This window comes from Nomascus leucogenys, chromosome 18 (genome assembly GCF_006542625.1).
Source record: "Nomascus leucogenys isolate Asia chromosome 18, Asia_NLE_v1, whole genome shotgun sequence".
In the NCBI taxonomy this organism is placed as follows: Eukaryota; Metazoa; Chordata; class Mammalia; order Primates; family Hylobatidae; genus Nomascus; species Nomascus leucogenys.
In genome coordinates, this window is record NC_044398.1 from 64,022,110 (window position 1) to 64,040,702 (window position 18,593).

General features: G+C 35.8%; 1 protein-coding gene across 1 annotated transcript in view; it reads right to left on the reverse strand.

Moving 5' to 3' along the window:
* The window catches only part of LOC100607259 (N-deacetylase and N-sulfotransferase 4), a 274,548-nt gene that overhangs the window by 187,555 nt on the left and 68,400 nt on the right, over positions 1-18,593 (reverse strand). The window lies entirely within an intron of this gene.

Consider the following 18,593-nt stretch of genomic DNA (forward strand, 5'->3'; position numbering starts at 1 on the left):
GGTACTGCTTATCCCATAGACAGAATTCATGGGTCCAGAAATCCAGAAAAGGAAGTAGGAATGACATCACTCAGTATTACTCCTAACGGCTCATTAGCAAAATGTTTGCTCTCTGTTCCTATAATCTTATGTATTGCTGATCTAAAGGTTTTATCTCCAAATGGAGAAATACTTCCACCAGGAGACCCAACAATGATTCCACTGAATTAGCAATGAAGACTGCCACTTGACCACTTTGGCTTTCTCATGCCTCTGATTTAACAGGGAAAGAAGGGAGTTACAGTGTTGGCTGTGGTGATTGATCCTAATGGGGGATATTGGATAGTACTCCACAATGGAGGAAAGGGATAATACGTATGCAATACAGGAGATACCTTAGGGCATCTCATAGTATTACCACACCCTGTGATTATCAATGGAAAAGTACAACAACCCAATCCAGGCAAGACTGCTAATGACTCCGACCCTTCCAGAATGAAGGTGTGGGTCATCCCACCAGGTAAAGAAGTATGACCCCCTGAGGTGCTTGCTGAAGGCAAGAGTATATAGAATGGGCAGTAGAAGAAGGTAGTGATAAATACCAGCTATGACCATGTGACCAGTTGTAGAAAAAGAACCGTAATAATCATACTTCCTCCTTGTTTTGTTTTGAGTGTTTGTGTGTGTGTGTGTGTGTGTATTCAAATTAGGAAAGAGTTTTTCTATAACGAAATCTAGCAATTTGTAGTGCTCTTAAGATAAATTGTATTGTTCAATTAGTTTCTTGATTTTTAGTTACAAAATGGTATCAATTACAACTAAGTCGTTCAAACAGAATGCACATTTAAAAGTTGTCAAATATTTGCTAATTATTATTAGGAAAGAACACACTGTTTAATAAAGCAAATTGACTTTTTAGAACTTCAATATACGATTACAAAAACTCACAGATGGATTGCTAAGGATTCTCTTTTAATTATACTTTGGGGTTCTACAGAATTCAAATACATTTCATAGAAATTTTTATTCAATATATGCATTTTCTGTTTTTGTTTCATCCACCAAACACATTACCCAAATAAAAAAGCCACATTACAGATATTATTTCTTCATAAAACATTGCTATATAGAATACTATTTTATACAGATCACTGCTTTATCCCATTCCTTGTTTCTCTAAACATACTCAGATTTCAAATATCATCTTCTGCCACCTGGCAGGAGATTCTTAGACACCTTGAAGGTCATTTTGGGAAACAGCAGATATAAGTTTGCTTTTCCTTTGCCATAGAATTCACTATCTTGAAAACCATTTTATTTTATAAACGGATGTGTATTAAAACATTCAGATGATAAGAGATCAATCCAGTGTTACAATGTGCTAGGTATATTATAAAATGTCTCAGTTATTTAGGAATAAAAAGGCAATTGTTAATAAAAACATCATCCAGAAGAGTGAATTTTACTTTTGGTGTAGAGGTAATCCATAATTGGATCATATGCTGCCCAGTGCCCAACCACATAGCCTGCTCCTGATTGTTTACATGCAGAGGATAGTAGATAAAGTATATCTGGTTAGAACAATTAGAGATTCTTTTGTAAAAAAATTTGAGAAGACAAATTTAATACATATTTACCATATTAATAAGGGTATGATGTTATGATTTATTAATATGGCATGTATATATTAATATGGATATGTGTGATTGAACCACAACAAACATATCTCTCAAAATCTAGCTTTTTTTTGTAAGTCAAAATGCTGTTGAAGCATGCATGTATCACTAAAGGCTACTGCAGCCAAAATATTTTACATTTCTAATTATAAATGAAATGAAGCTAGTAATAATTTATACTCAAAAGCACAAATGAAAGCCATTGAGAACAAAAAACAAATTCACTTCGAATGTACTAATTTCCAAGTGTCCTTAAACCAAATTACAAACTAGTCATTGACTAGTATAACATATAGCAGACAGATTTCTTAGTAGAATAGAGTTAAAATTCTCAGTACAAAATGGAAATATCTTAATTTTGGTTTTGTTTACAAAATTTCTTTTTCCACATAAACAATATGGAGCTGATTTAAGAATTCTTAATAATATGTATTTTAATATTGATAGTGTGTTTTCTTTGCAAACAATCTTAGCTCTATTATATTGACTTTAAATCATTTGTTCACCAATAGAGTAAAAATGTTGGAAATCAATTAAATTATAGAAAGTGCTTCTATAACTATTATATTCAAATAAGTGATTTTTATCAGGGATTGTAGGATAGGCTGTAGATCTTCCATTGTCAGGGACCTTGGGCAGAGTTTTACATGACCACCAGGAACCATATTTAAGCAGCATATGTGATACATGTACATTATTTTGTGTTTTTCTAAGATTTCAAAATTCAGAATATTTATAAAATAATCATGGGGCTAAGCACTTATAAAATTATTATTAGAATTATTATACACACTTAGTAAAAATATATCAATATCGATACAATAAAAAATGCAAGTTACCAGGACATGAAAATTTCAATCTCCCAAAACTTATCTTTCATTTCAGAAAATTGCATCAAAGCTACATTTATTGCAAAATATAATTTTCTTGGTGAGAATGCTAATTTAAAAAGACTGCTAAATTTTATAGGTAATAATTATCTCGGAAACAACATTCCTTCCACTACTTCTTTATAGCTCTTTCATTATCAAATCATCTATATTTCTTCTTTTTAAAAATCTAATATTCATTTAACCAGCCTAATTCTTGTTCTCACTCACCATTCCTTCTGGATACTACATTAACTGGTTTTTATTTAACTAATATAATATTTGGCTTTTACTTAACTGTGTTTTAATACATATTGTAAACATGTTATGGCAAGTATATAAATCTGAGCATATTGCCTACTTTGTTCAATGGGCTTTTTTGGTGTCCCCTCAAAACAAAATATACTATTATAAAAAAAAGTTTAAACTCCATAAAGATATAAATTCCTCTAAACAAGGAGTATATATTTAAGTCAAGTTAAAGCAGGTGACCTGATATATTTTCTTTCTTCATCCAGGACATACCCTAAAGAAAGAAAAGATGCCAGGTGACCCAGCCTAATCTTTTCATCATCTGGTTGTTTGGGTAAATCAACTGATTAGACTTGCCATAAGGAAGAGACTTGATCTCTAAAATGCCCTGAGAATAATGCCCTGGAAGCAGATTCTTATTATAAATAGAACTCAGCATGTACGAGGCCTAGCCTCCTGGAGAATGTCATGAAACTTATGAAGTCCTCGGGGCATAAAATGTAAAAGTTTTATAATTTAAATTCATCCCACTGTGTTAGTGCCCTGGTTTCCATGTCCCCTCAAAAACTCATGTTGCAATTTAATTACCATTGTGATGGAATAAGGTAGTGGGACCCCTAAGAGGTGATCAGGGCATAAGGGCTCTGCCCTCATCAAACGAATAATGCTAGTATTCGGGGAGTGAGTTATGGATAAAAGGATAAAGTTGGGCTCCCTTCCCAGTCTGTCTCACAAACTCAATTGTGCTTTTGCCTTCTGCTATGGGATGATGCAGTGCAAAGGCCCTCACCTCCAGAATCACGAAAAAAATAAATTTCTGTATATTACAAATTACCCAGTCTGTGTTATTGTGTTGTAGCAACACAATTCAGACTAAAAAAAATTGATACCAAAGAGTGGGACTATTGCCACAACAGCCTGAAAATGTAGATGCACTGTTGGAATTGGGTAACGGATAGAGGCTAGAAGAATTTGAAGAAGTAAGTTAGAAAAAAACCTAGATTGCCATTAATGCAGCATTAAGTGCAATTCTGGTGATGGCTCAGAAGAAGATCCTAGAACTAGGAAGAGCCTAAAACTTCTTAGGTATTACCTAAGTGATCACAGTCAGAATGTTGTCAGAAAGATGGACTGTAAAGTCCAATTAATCGAAGTCTAAGATGGAACCAAAAAACAAAGTATGGGAAACTGGAGTAAAAGACATCCTTGTTATATAGTTGTGGATAATTTGGGTTAATTGTATCCAAGCCCAAAGGCTTTATAAAAGGCAGAATTTAAGAGTGATGAACTAGGATATCTGGTGGAAGAAATTTCTAAGCAAACTATTGAAGAGGCCGCATGGCTACTTTAAATCACACAGAGGAAAAACCCTTTTAGATATTGGTTTAAGCAAGAATTTCATGACCAAGCACCCAAAAGCAACTGCAGTAAAAACAAAGATAAATAGCTGGGGCTTAATTAAACCAAATAACTTTTGCATGGCAGGAGAAACAGTCAGCAGAGTAAACTGACAACCCACAGAGTGGGAGAAAATCTTCACAATCTATATATCTATACATCTGAAAAAGGACTAATATGCAGAATTTACAATGAACTCAAACAAATTAGCAAGAAAAAAACAAAAATATCCCATAAAATCCCATAAAAAGTGGACTAAGGACTTGAATAGACAGTTCTCAAAAGAAGATATGAAAATGGCCAACATCATATGAAAAAATGCTCATCTCCACTAATGACGAGGGAAATGCAAATCAAAACCACAGTATGACACCATCTTACTCCTGCAAGAATGGCCATAATCAAAAAGTCAAAAAACAGTAGATACTGGCATGGACACGGTGAACGGGGAACACTTCTACACTGCTGGTGAGAATGTAAACTAGTACAACCACTATGGAAGACAATGTGGAGATTCCTTAAGGAACTAAAACTACTATGATCCAGCAATCCCACTATTGGGTATTTACCCAGAGGAAAAGAAGTCATTATACAAAAAAAGATATTGCATACACATGTTTATAGCAGCACAATTCACAGTTGCAAATGTTGAACCAATCCAAATGTCCATCAATCAGTGAGTGAATAAAGAAACTGTGGTATATATACTCTCTCTCTCTCTATATATATATATGATGGAATACTTCTCAGACATAAAAATGAATGAATGAATGGCATTCGCAGCAACATGGATGAGACTGGAGACTTATTCTAAGTGAAGTAACTCAGGAGTGGTAAACCAAATGAAATGGTTTGGCTGTGTCCCCACCCAAATCTCACCTTGAATTGTATCTCCCACAATTCCCACATATCGTGGGAGGAACCCAGTGGGAGGTGATTGAATTATGAGGGTGGGTCTTTCCTGTGCTGTTCTCATGATCATGAATGAGTGTCACAAGATTTGATGGCTTTAAAAATGGGAATTTCCCTGCACAAGCTCTCTTTGCCTGCTGCCATCCATGTAAGACATGACTTGCTCCTTCTTGCCTTCTGCCATGATTTTGAGGCCCCCTCAGCCACGTGGAACTGAAAGTCCATTAAACTTATTTTTCTCCCCAGCCTCGGGTATGTCTTTATCAGCAGCATGAAAACAGACTGATACGCCAAACATTGTATGTTCTCACTCATAGGTGCGAGCTAAGCTATGAGGATGCAAAGGCATAAAAATGACACAATGGAATTTGGGGACTCAGGAGAAAAGGGTGGGAAGGGGGTGAGGGCTAAAATACTACAAAATGGGTGCAGTGTATACTGCTTGGGTGATGGGTGCACCAAAATCTCACAAATCACCACTAAAGAACTTATTCATGTTGGCCAGGTGCGGTGGCTCACATCTGTACTCCCAGCACTTCAGGATGCCAAGGCAGGCAGATCACCTGAGGTCTGGAGTTTGAGACCAGCCTGACCAACATGGAGAAACCCCATCTCTACTAAAAATACAAAATTAGCCGGCTATGGTGGCACATGCCTGTAATCCCAGCTAGTTGGGAGGCTGAGGCAGGAGAATCGCCTGAACCCGGGAGGCAGAGGTTGCAGTGAGCCGAGATCACGCCATTGCACTCCAGCCTGGGCAACAAGAGCAAAACTCCATCTCAAAAAAAAAAAAAAAAAAAAAAACTTATTCATGTAACCAAAACCACCTGTTCCCCAATAACCTATGGAAATAAAAAAAATTAATAAATCACATACAGTAAGATGCAAGAGAAAAAGAATTAAAGATGGAATTTATAATTAAAAGAGAAGCAGAATGTAAAAAATTATAAAATTTGCAGCCTGGCCATGAAAAGAGTAAAAAAGTGTGTTAAGGAGAGCAAACAAGGGTGTAGCCATCCATCATTTGCTAAAGAGATTTGTATGGACAAAAGGTATCACGAACACAAAGGGAGAATAGCACCAAAGGCATTACAGAGAACTTTGATGGTGCTACTTTTATGACAGGCACATGCTATAGGAGCGCAGAATGGTTTTGGAGATGGTCCCAGGGCACCTTCTACAAGCTCATTGCCCAGATCTGCCATGGTCCTCTGTACTCTGCCATTCTAGTGCAATGCTTCTTGACCAGCCTAGCCATGACTCAAGTGGCCCCAGCTGTGGCTTGGCCTGCCATGCTGAAAGGTACAAGTTGGCAGTATCCATATGGTGCTAATTCTGCAAGCTCACATCATGCAAGAGGTGTAAAGGCATGATGATCTCCACCTCCATCACTACTTAGGAGCCCAGGCAGACCTCCTCACAGGGGAAGAGCCACTTCACACAGCCCCCACTAGGAAAATGCCCAGCAAAAGCACAGGAGTGAAGCCACCCTAGAGAATCCTCACTTGAGCAATGCCTAGTGAAGCCATGAAGGTGGGGTCACCTTGAAAACCCCAGAACTGTAGAGTTACTATCATGCAGCTTCATTCTGGGAAAGCTGCAGACAGGAAGCTCCACCACCTGAAAGCTGCTGGGTGGACTGAGGCCTGCAAAGCCAAAGGTGTGGGGCTGGCTGAGGCCTTGGGCGATGTGGGACACAGAGTCAAAGGTGATTATTCTTCAGATTTATAACTGAATGTTTCTTTCCCTGTTGGGTTTTGACTTACTTGGCAGTAGTTACCCATCTTTTCTTACCTATTTCTTTTATTTTCAAATGGGAATGCCTCTCCTATGCCTGTCCCACCATTGTATTTTGGAAGTAAATAGCTTATTTTGATTTTACAGACTTAAAGCTGGAGGAAATTTGCCTCAGAATGAATCATGCCTTGAGTCTCACCCATTTCTGATTCAGATGAGACTCTGTAGTTCTAAATTTTAAATTGGTGCTGGAAGGAATTAAGACCTTTGGGGCTACTGGAATAGAATGAATGTATTTTGTATGTGAGAATGATGAGTTTTGAGAGGGCAGGGGTAGAATGCTACTGTTGGGATGTCCCCTTCAAAACTCGTGTTGAAATATAATTGCCATCGTGATGAAATTAAGAGGTGGAACTGTTAAGAAATTATTAGGCCATGAGGGTTTTTCTCTCATGAATGGATTAATGCTGGCATCATGGGTGTGAGTTAGAAATCTTGGGAGTGATAAAAGGTTGGCCCTATTTTTTCTCTGTTTTGGGAATTCACTTGCTCTTCTGCCTTCTGCCATGGGTGACACGGCACAAAGGCCCTTAGCAGATGCTGGTGCTATGTCCCTAGACTTCCTACAACCACAAGCCAAATAAATTTTTGTTCATTATAAATTACCGAGTTTTGCTATTCTGTAATAGCAACACAAAACAAAGGCAGTTAGACCCCACAAATCTCCCTTAGGGACCTCACTGTATTGGACCAGTGTGACACATCCAACATGGGAGGAAGGAAGCTGGGGAACAGCCTCAACAGCCTAGAACATTCTCTGCTTCATCTGAGCCTGACTACTTGCATCCATGAAATTATTTAGTAAAGAGTGATACTGAGTAGAATATCAGTGAGTGAGATTTATGCTACTCGGATTTGACAATCTCATCCTGTTTGATAGCTTAGTATCTTACCTGGAGAATGTCTGACTTCAATTAGGTAAGGATGTATTTCTTTTTAATAATTTGCTTATGAACACGAGGAAACAAAATGTACACTGAAATAAAAACTTAAAATTGAGGAAGATTATTGAGAGTTCCTGATAGAATTTAAGCTTAAAGGAAAATTTAAATTTATTAGTAGGTTTCTAACTCTGCCATTTGTTCTTCATAATGGCCATAATCAGAGGAGACCTATTCTATGTAAATTCCATCAGCATACTACAATGTGAAGAGCATATCTTACATTTCTAGAGTTTATAAATTCTGTAGTACATATTTATTCACATTAAATGGAATAGAAGTTAATATACAGAGACATAATTTAAAGTGATGCCTGAATTTAAAGCTTCTTTAATTTCAAATGTAGTAACCCTGGGTTGAAATACAAAGATATAATTTTCCAAGGTACATATTTATGCAGTATGATTTTATTGATAAGAATTATGTAAATTCTGCAAAAATCTTTATAGATGGAATCATTTCCTTAAGTAATATCTGTGATACTTGTTCCTTTCAATTATGTTGTCACTTGGGTTCATCAACTAATACTTGTATAGCCATTGAACTACTATTATAGTCTTAAAATTAATACTTATGATTTTCAATTCATGATTTGAACATTATTTAGAGCCCTTTTCCTCCACATATTCTTTGCTCTAGTTCTAGAATAATTAAACTATATTTCCCTTTCAACTCCTCATGTTGCCAGTTTTCCATTTGATTGCATGTACTTTACCCTTAAGTTAATTTTCTATAGTATAGGAAACATGTTGTATAATTGGCTTTATTGAAGCAAACTGGTTTGGGTCAGTGAAAAGCTCTCAAAAATGTGTTATACGAAGGAATAATAATTATTTCTTTCTGTAGAAAGAATGTCATGGAGAAAGTTAACATTATAGTTAAGTATATTTGAACTATTATTTCTGCATGTTTTTTCTCCAAAACACACCAAGATACATACCTACATTCACATGCACTCAAACATTTTCTCATAGTCTTATTTTTTTAAAGTACACACACACACACACATACACATACATTGTGATTTCTGTGAAACTCAGATTATACACATGTATTTATGTATGTGTATAATTTAATTTTCAAAGAAATCACAATTTAAAGAAAAAAGCAATAATATTGACTCTCACCATTCCTGTAATTTACTCTCTAGTTCCCTTGTGCCAGCAGCATTAAATTCCAGATGTAGGAGACTTGTTGTTTTTTCCTCAACATTTCCCCGTCATTTTTCTTTTTTTGGTGGGCGGGGGGCGGTTTGCAAGAATTTGCCTCAGAGAGATAGGCAGGCACAGTGTTGTGGAGGTTATTGTACAGCATAGGAGCTTTCAAATAAAAGAGCTACTGAAGAGTTTCATGTAGGACTTTAGGTAGGATTTATCTGATTTGTATTTTAATAGATTTTTCTGGTAGTTTTATGGGAGATGAATCTTGAGAAAATCAAAGTAGAATCACGTAAAAGGCTACAACCTGCATTTGAAGAAAGAAGAATGATGGCTTCTGTTCTCTCTGCTGACTTCCATAATTCCAGAGTCTAGTTGCTGTTAACTCCCAGCTTGGGATGATAGAAAAAAGAAGTAACCTGGCCAGTGGTTGAAGTTGACACCTTATCTATTGGAGTGTTCATGGGTTCTTTGAAGGTTATCAGCACTGTGGATCCCCATGATATTCTCAGGATGCATTTCTGCATGCTTTGTAGGTAAGTTATTGTGTGCCGCTGCTTGACCACTCCTCCTTAGTGAACTTCACAGGCGGGCAACACCACACATATGTTGGAGTCTTTACATGCTTCCACACATTCCCCTTGAACAGGACTTCATACCGTCTGGGATGGAAGATAGAATTTGGCTCTCAGCCTCTCCATTAAAACAGTTTGTCAGCCCATGCATTGATTTCTAGACTTCTGGGTGAGAGCATTGTATCTCAACACTCATGGAGTGTATATAACACATACCAAGCTCTCTGGGCTATCTCCTTGAAGTGCAATCACTGTATATTTGAGGTGATAAAGAGGACAACTTGCATCCTACCTTCTTCTTGGAAAGAGACTAGGGATTCACAGGATTAATTTTAGAATAAATTTTCTCAAACTGCTCTCTTGGTCTTTTTTATACACTCATAAAAAGTGAGAAGTTTTAAATAACAGATACAAATTTTGATTATTTCCTTTGAAGACCCTTTATATCCTGATTGATTTTATAATTTCATACCTATTGTATTTTGGTATCTTGTTGGAAACTTACATTTTAATATCATGTTAAAGCACCACTTTGAGCATTGAACTTTTTTGGTAAGCATTGTTATAAGAGCTTCATGACCACGCACTTTATCTCACGCCTGTAATCCCTGCACTTTGGGAGGCCAAGGCGGGCGGATCACCTGAGGTCAGGAGTTTGAAACCAGCCTGAACAACATGGAAGAACCCCATCTCTACTAAAAATACAAAAACAGCTGGGCGTGGTGGTGCATGCCTGTAATCCCAGCTACTTGAGAGGCTGAGGCAGGAGAATCCCTTGAACCCAGGAGGCGGAGTTTGTGATGAGCTGAGATTGCACCATTACTCTCCAGCTTGGGCAATAAGAGTAAAACTCCGTCTCAAAAAAAAAAAATAAAAGAATGATCCTGAGTGGAAGAAATCATTAGCTCAATGATTCCTACAAGTGTACTTGTAGTAGAGAAGGATAGAATGGTATACATTCAAGGAGGTATTTAGCAGATATAATCAGTGATAACTCTTGATTAGATGTTGGAAGTGATGGAGACAATCAGACATAACTCTTAGAATTCTTACCATGAATGTCTGGTTGTATCAATTCGCTATCAAATAATAATAATAATAATAAACAGGATAAACACTCTTAACAAAGGGCAGGGTTCATGGAAACACTTTGGACAGAAACTTCCAGGAGATGGTGTCTGTATTAAAATATGAATGTCAGGAAAGAAATATGGGTACATATATCGATTTAGGATACTTTAACATACATGTGATTGTTGAAACTCTGTCTATTGATTAGCTTCCCTAATATGAAAATGTAGACTAAGAAATAAAAATGGGCTGAGCTGACCCTGGAGGTAGCAACGAAATTCCTGGAGGAGAATACCAAATTAGAAGAGAATACCAAAAAAAAGGTATATTAATCGAAGAAAGAGAGGAGCTACAGTAAAACAAGAGGACTGTTGTACATTTGAATTTGTGAAAATAGCAAGTTGCAGGAGAGTGTCACTAGATGTATGGCAATATAATAAAAATTGAAAAGACTAATTATGAATAGGAATTAATAGGTATTTGGAGCACTTAGCAAGAACAGTTTTATTATAAAAATGTGGTAGAAGCCAGATTACACTGGGTGAGAACTGAACATTGCATTAGTTAAGATCCTCACAGGAAGCATGCCACATTAAAATTAGATAACTAGAGGCAAATTTAATAAAGGGATGATTTACAAAAGTGATGGCAGGGAGTAGAAAAACCACAAAGGATAATACAGTAGCTCAGAGCCTAAAGGCAGGACTCTATTACTGCTCCAAAACTAAGGTGACAAGGAGGGAGTGTTTACCAGAACTGGAAGAAAAATAATTCTATGTAGAAAGGGTCACTTGAAAAAAGTGAGAGCTTCAGTCAAGAAACTTATTCAGGGTGCAGCAATCCCAGAGGGAAATATGTCATTATCACACTTTCAAATCAAGGGTAGATGACTGTTCAAAGAAGTATCAATAAAGAGGAGAAGAAAAGATGAGCTGCAACCAGAAAGGGATGTGAGGTCAAAGAAGGGTTTTTAAGATGAATAAGCAGTGAGCATGTTAATAGGGTGTGAAGATTGCCTTAGAGAACGAGAGGTTGAAAAATAGAGCAGCCAGAGCTCTTCACTAATATCATAGGAGACAGAGATGGGATTGTGGCACAGGTTAAGGCATTGGTCTTAAACAGCAAAAGGGACTCTTCTTCCTTTCTTATTTTAGGGAATAGATTTATATTTGCTGACTCAGTAAGTCTAGATTGGAACTGGAAAATTTTCTTGCCCTCTCAGGTAGCTCTGATGAGACTGGGCCAGGTTCTACTTAGAAGTTGACTTCTAATTTGACATCTAGGGTAAAGTAGGGATTGGGAGGGAAAGGAAGGAGTAAGCCTAACTTTTTTTTTTGTTTATGATGTGGGGGCTGTTATAAGACAATGGAATAGGTTGAGGTTGATACAGGCAGTTGGCCAGATGCTCAAGTGAGGAGCTAGAAACACCTCAAATGCCCACGGTGGTAAAGGAGTGATGTTTGGAAGCACAGTAAAGCAGGAGGATGCCAAACTTCCCTACTGGACCAGTCATATTTAGCTACAGAGAGAACTATAGAGAAAATAGTGTTCCTAAGAGATCTAGTTTTCAGTTAAGGCACACGATAGGCTAAAAGCATTTTGCAGAAAGGTTGACAGTGTATGCAAGCTGGTTTATGATCTAATGGTCATTGCACAGAATTCAGGGAAAAAGTTTGTAGCTGAGAATGGGGCATAATTTTGTGATAAACCAGGAATGAAAGAGCATAAAGTATGCTTAGTTTAATTTTTTTCTTTCAACACAAAGAAGTCAATCTATTTTACCTTATTGTGTAATTTTGTTGTTATTACTGTTTTATGCTATGCAATGAAGAGGAACAATGAAAAAGGAACATTCCTATGTGAGAATTCATGAGCTAGAGTGTTGAAAACAAGAAGTTTGAATGCTTATAAATGGATAGAGAAACAGAAACAATAGGTTTGTGAAAATATATTAGGAGTTACCAGCAAGCCAGAAGACATCAGGGATGCTTTTCTAACACAAATTACAATATAAAAATATACAAAATGTGGTGTGATTAGAAGTGGTATCTATTTGAATGTATATTATAATTTTTATTCTGTTAATACTGAGCATCTAAAAAGTTCATAATGGTATTTGCAGACTATTGTCTTACTCAGAAGAAAGAAATAATAAGAGAAAGTGCCAGTTTGAACTTAATTCTGACCCACACAAAAATGCTTCTTTGTAATGTCATCTTGACAGGAACCATAAGTCACAGCAACCGGGTCATCCTGAATTATCTAACAGAGAAAGAAGGGAAGTCTCACAGGCAAGTCAGACTTTTGGGAACAAATATAATAAAACAGAAACTTTTTTTTTATTATCCCATGGTGAAAGATTCTAACTGAAATGTCAACTCAAAAGGGATGAAGAATGTTAAAAAATAATACTGATCATATAACTGTGTAATCACAACAACATTTTTAAAGAGAGACAGGAAGAACAAATTCAGTTTGGTAGAGAGTTTGCCAAAGACCTTAAAATTTTAAACGTGTGTGAGATAAAATGAAGAACACGTTACTGGGGATGAAGACAAAACTGCATCATGTTCTATCCAGAATAGTGTTAAATGAGATAAGCATTGGGCCCCAACTTTATTCTAGAAATGGTAGGTAATTCAGAAAAGAGTTACAGGAACACCTCAAAATCTTAATATCACACGCTGTAAACAACTGTAGCCAAAATAACTAGTTGAATTCATTATTTCTCTTACGATGTCATCACCCCATCTATATTATCTCCTGCTTCTCTAATCCTCTTTGATAGCTGATAACTTTTATCTTCATTGTCATTGTTAGAACAGTTTAATTTTCAGGGATTAAAAGAGATATATTCCCTTTAAAAACTGATTTGATCGCCTATCTGATTTAATACACATCTTTATCTCCCCAGCCCAGATTAAACTTGGTGATGGGAGAAAGGGGAGTGGTCTGTTCATTTGTTATTCCTCTACCTGTTACTGTTGTTGTCATTGTTGTTTTTAATGCCTCCTGCTCCAGACATGTTGCTGTGGCTCCTCCATTGTTCAGAGGATAGATGAGTGGGAAAGGAATAACGTCTGGCTTGACTAAAGGAGATCAATTGCTGAGATCAATTCACTGCTTGAGTGGAATTTTTGCGAGATGAATATAGCTTGTGCCATCCACTCTGAAAGTGCAGACTCTTCCGAGTAATACCCTGTCTTCACTCCGGTGTAGAGTACTGCCTGACCAACCTCATCCCCTGGGATTATTCCAAGTAAGAGTAAGGCACCAACCTTCTTCTCTCTGAACTCCAAGGAACTCTGTTCAAGTTCTCCTAAGAAATCTTTCTCTACCCACACTCAGGTTCCATGCTAGCTCTGGGACTCACTAAACTCCTTCATGTAGTTTAAAGTATGCAAGTTTAAAGTAGAAATCACCTTTCTCTCCAAACAGAAGGGAGTGAAAAGAAGGTGTCCTAGTAATTATATCCAAAAATAAATCTTTACTCTGGAGCTTCCTTAGATTTTTTTCTTCCCTTTTATAAACCAGAATTAAGAAAGGGGTTAAGAGTCTATCCACCATCCAACACCTATTCTTTTTGGGATGTGTCAGCATCTAATGCCATGGTCTTCAACAAAAAAGGAAAAGTCCCATGGAACATTCTGTTATATTTGTTATTCTGAATAAAGCTTAATGTTTACAGTAGCTAGAGGTTACTGAAGACTGGGGCATCAGAAACATATATTTTCCTTATTACAGAAAGCAGAATCAAGACCCACCACCCCCTCCAACTGGCAATAAAAAACGGGAGTTCTGTCTATTATAAAATTATGAGCTCTTCTTCTCTGGAAACTTTAAAATTGATTTTGGAACTAATTAATGACTTTACAGAAACAAATCACATTTAAGTACACATGATGTTCTGTAGAACCACAAGGTGCTGATGTTAAACTACATAATCTGCTTCCTAGTCTTCAGGAAAAATTCTAATTCTCTAAATAAAAATTAAAATGACCCCAAGAAACAATCTGAAAAATGGTAATAGCAGCAACATTGACTACATTTGTACTTTTATTATCTATCTTTTAATTTAGTTTTTCAGCGGAAACATGATTAATTTTTATGTAAGAACTAATCTCCATTCTTGTTTATTTGAATACTTTCTCTGATAGCTTAATTACATAAAATTATATTAAGAGGTTACTTTATGTAACTAGACTCATTTGAGAAGCTTCAGGGTAAAAGCTAAATCCTCATTCATTCAGAAACCAAAAAAGAAGAGATAATAATGCCTGTCCCACATTTGAAAGAACTGAGCATTTTCTCTTCTTTGCACTGCCTGCCTCAAAAATTAGAGCTAAAATTGTATTAGATTAGATAATTAAATAATAGAGTAATGCATTGTTTCCATTGTAATCTTCATGAAATTACCTCAGTTGTATTACATATTATCTATCACAGTCACATTTATTACTGCCTTCTGACCAAAGCTTATGTCCTTGCAAGAGCTTTTGGTGGGTTATAGCTGTTGTTGATGTTATGGAAGTTTGAGGTTTGGTAAAAAATAATGAAATTCATTAGTTGGAAGATGACTAGTGATGTCTTTTGAGTTTCCCAAGAGATACTGTTTTCTTCACCAACTTTCATGACTTGTTCCTGTATAAATACTGCTAATTTATAAGCAAATATGTTGATTCCTTTGAATTTGTATGTTTTTGATTACTAATAAGGTATTAGTAGTATATTTTTCTCCAATGTCTATTTACCACTAATATTTTATCTTTTATTTTTGTCTGATTACTTCGTCAATTTATCTATAGAACTCTAAAGGGGCTTAAATTTTGATAATCTGTCAATTAAGTTTATTTTGAATGCAAAAATTATATACATGTGTATATATATATATATATTTATTTATTTATTTATTTTTTTTGAAACAGGGTCTCACTCTTTTGCCCAGGCTGGAGTGCAGAAGCGTGATCATGGCTCACTGCAGTCCTGACCTCCCAGGCTCAAGCATTCAGCCTCCCGAGTAGCTGGGACTAAAGGCTAATTTTTGTAGAAACAAGATTTTGCCATGTTGCCCAAGCTGGTCTCAAATTCCTGGGCTCAAGTGATCTGCCCACCTCCACCTCTCAAAGTGCTGGGATTACAGGCGCTAGCCACCCTGCGTAGTCCTGCTATTAATTTTTAAGTAGTTAATTGTGTCTTCAATTGTTATAAAACTTATTTATTCATAATATTGATTAAAATATTTTCTTTTACATTTTTTATTTTAATATTTAACTTTTTGATCTATCTATAATTTATTTGATAAATTGTGTGGAGTAAGAGCTCTCATTTGATTTTTCCCCAAAACCAATTTTATTTATTTAATAATAATACAGAATTTACCCATCAATTAGGATTACAGCATTTATTATTCATTAAGTGAATAGTCATTAGTGACAAAAGTATAGAAAGACTGCACAATATAAACCATTAGTGGCAGGTTGGTTGTTCAGTCTTTTTGAATAGCATTCGAACAATGTTTATCAAGCATTTAAAAATTTTATTTCTTCTGTAATAAAAAACATACTTCTTAAAAGCTAGTTTAGAATTAACATAAATTACAAAAAGATTATTCTCAATATGCTAGCTGCAGAATTACTTAAAAGTTTTGACAGTTTTAAACAACTTAAAGACTCAACATTAAAAGAAATTAATTGTATTTTGACACTATCAATGTTTATCATATTTTGATGCTAAAATCAATGTTTAACATTATGTGCTATGTTGACATCTGGTGAAACAGTAAAGGCCTCAAATGCCCTAACCACAAGTTCCTCTCCTCACTTTGCTTCAGAGGAGAAGGTCCCTAGCCAAAAATCCTTTCTTATGAGGACCACACTCGGATCTTGCTTATTTTTGAGTAGCAGGTTCCCATTTCCTGCTGGCTCACAGAAATATTCAAACAAGTTAATTACATTCTCTGAGGGCACCAAGGGAAATACAGATTCCACCTGAGATATCCACTGGTTGTTTACTCTATCCCAAGTGCAGCCCCCACCTGCCCTGCAAGCCAATGCTGTGTCCTCCTTCCTCCTTCCACTGGCTGTGAGTATTATTTGACCAGTACATTGCCATTCATCTCATCTGTCAGTGTCAGGAATTGTGTGTTTGACTATACTCACAACCTTAGGGGCAAGAATACTTCCCTCAGCAATGAGGGGAATAAGAGGTGATTACAACAATAATAAAATGTTATAATAATTAATAAATATTTACAACAATTTGAGTCATATTTGAAGTACCTGTTATAACATTAAGTTTAAACATGTAGGAATCAAAATTCTATTGCTTTAAAAATATATATTTACCTTAATCTGGGAGAAAGTATACTAAAAATATTCATTTTGCTGATGTGGAAGCCATGAAAATGTGCTGTTCTAATCTTTTATAGGGAGTGACATTGGTTGATGACCCCAAGCATGGCCCCTGCCTTGATCCACCACTGCCTTTGCACCAAATGCTCCCCCAGCCTGCTCCAACCCGATTACTGACCATGGCAGTAATAATAATTTAAGATTATTTCTTTAAGATGCATGACTATTTCAATAGGTGTCTTTATTTCAAGGATTTATCATCAACCTTGTCTAAACTTTCTTAGAATTGTATTGCAATCTGAAACTCTTCCTATCTATCCTACTTTCTTCTTCCTCTCTTTTATATAGAAGTCAGAAGAGCCTTGCAACCTGAAAACTCATTCCACCTTCTCCATCTTCTCCCCCAATCAATAAATTTCTTGCATGTCTAATACCAACTTTACATCTGTTCCTTAATGTACCCAAACTAACACAATTTTTCCAAAATCTTTGTATTCAATTGCAGAACATAGTAAAACTATAACTCATTATTTTGTCATTTCATTTGCTTGCAACTTTCATTTGTTTAACATAAATTTAATGTCATCCTATTAAGTGATAGGTCTATACCATTAAAGGACTTATACATTTTTGGTAGAAACAAGATTGGTTATAACTTAAACAATAAGAATATGCAAATAATAGTAATAAAACAATAATGCAAGAAATTGCATCAGATAGAATTTCATTATGTGATTCAAAAGAACAGAAAACAAGTGCTATAAGTTGTGGAAAGATATATCTTATAGTTGAAGTAGTGGGTAAAGTCTATATGATCACAGGATTGGAGTTCATTCTTCAAAGTTACATAACATAGAGAAACACTATGAATGGCAGAGGTTTTACAGACAAGGGGAAGTAGTAATAATCAAAAAGGTGGCAGAAGAAATGTGTTTTAAGAGCAATGAATAACAAATTGTGGAAACATAATTTGTAATCTCCCTTAATGTTAAATATTAAAATACATGCTGTGTTATTTAAAACACAGTGGCTTGTTTTTGTTTTAAGAAAACATAATGCAATCTGTATTCAGTTGACTTTTATTCTATATGTGTACCTATATGACTACGAGTTGAAGAGTCAAAACATCTAACTTCAGGTTATGTGCATTATGAATGTTTAAACGTAATGAATATATCCGTCACATATGAGATAGAAGTGCCATGTTGATTTCTACTTCTTCCTTTCTTGGCTGCATACCAAGGATGTTAGTAAAACATATAATTCATTATATGAAAGTCAATTATAGAATTGTATTTACAATGAAAAATGTCATTACCAGTAATAACTTGAATTTATCTTTTATCACTTCATGCAGGACAAGATAATAATTGGGACTCTAAGCTTTTGAGTACCATTTGACCCAGCCATCCCATTACTGGGTATATACCCAAAGGACAATAAATCATGCTGCTATAAAGACACATGCACACGTATGTTTATTGCGGCACTATTCACAATAGCAAAGACTTGGAACCAACCCAAATGTCCAACAACGATAGACTGGATTAAGAAAATGTGGCACATATACACCATGGAATACTATGCAGCCATAAAAAATGATGAGTTCATGTCCT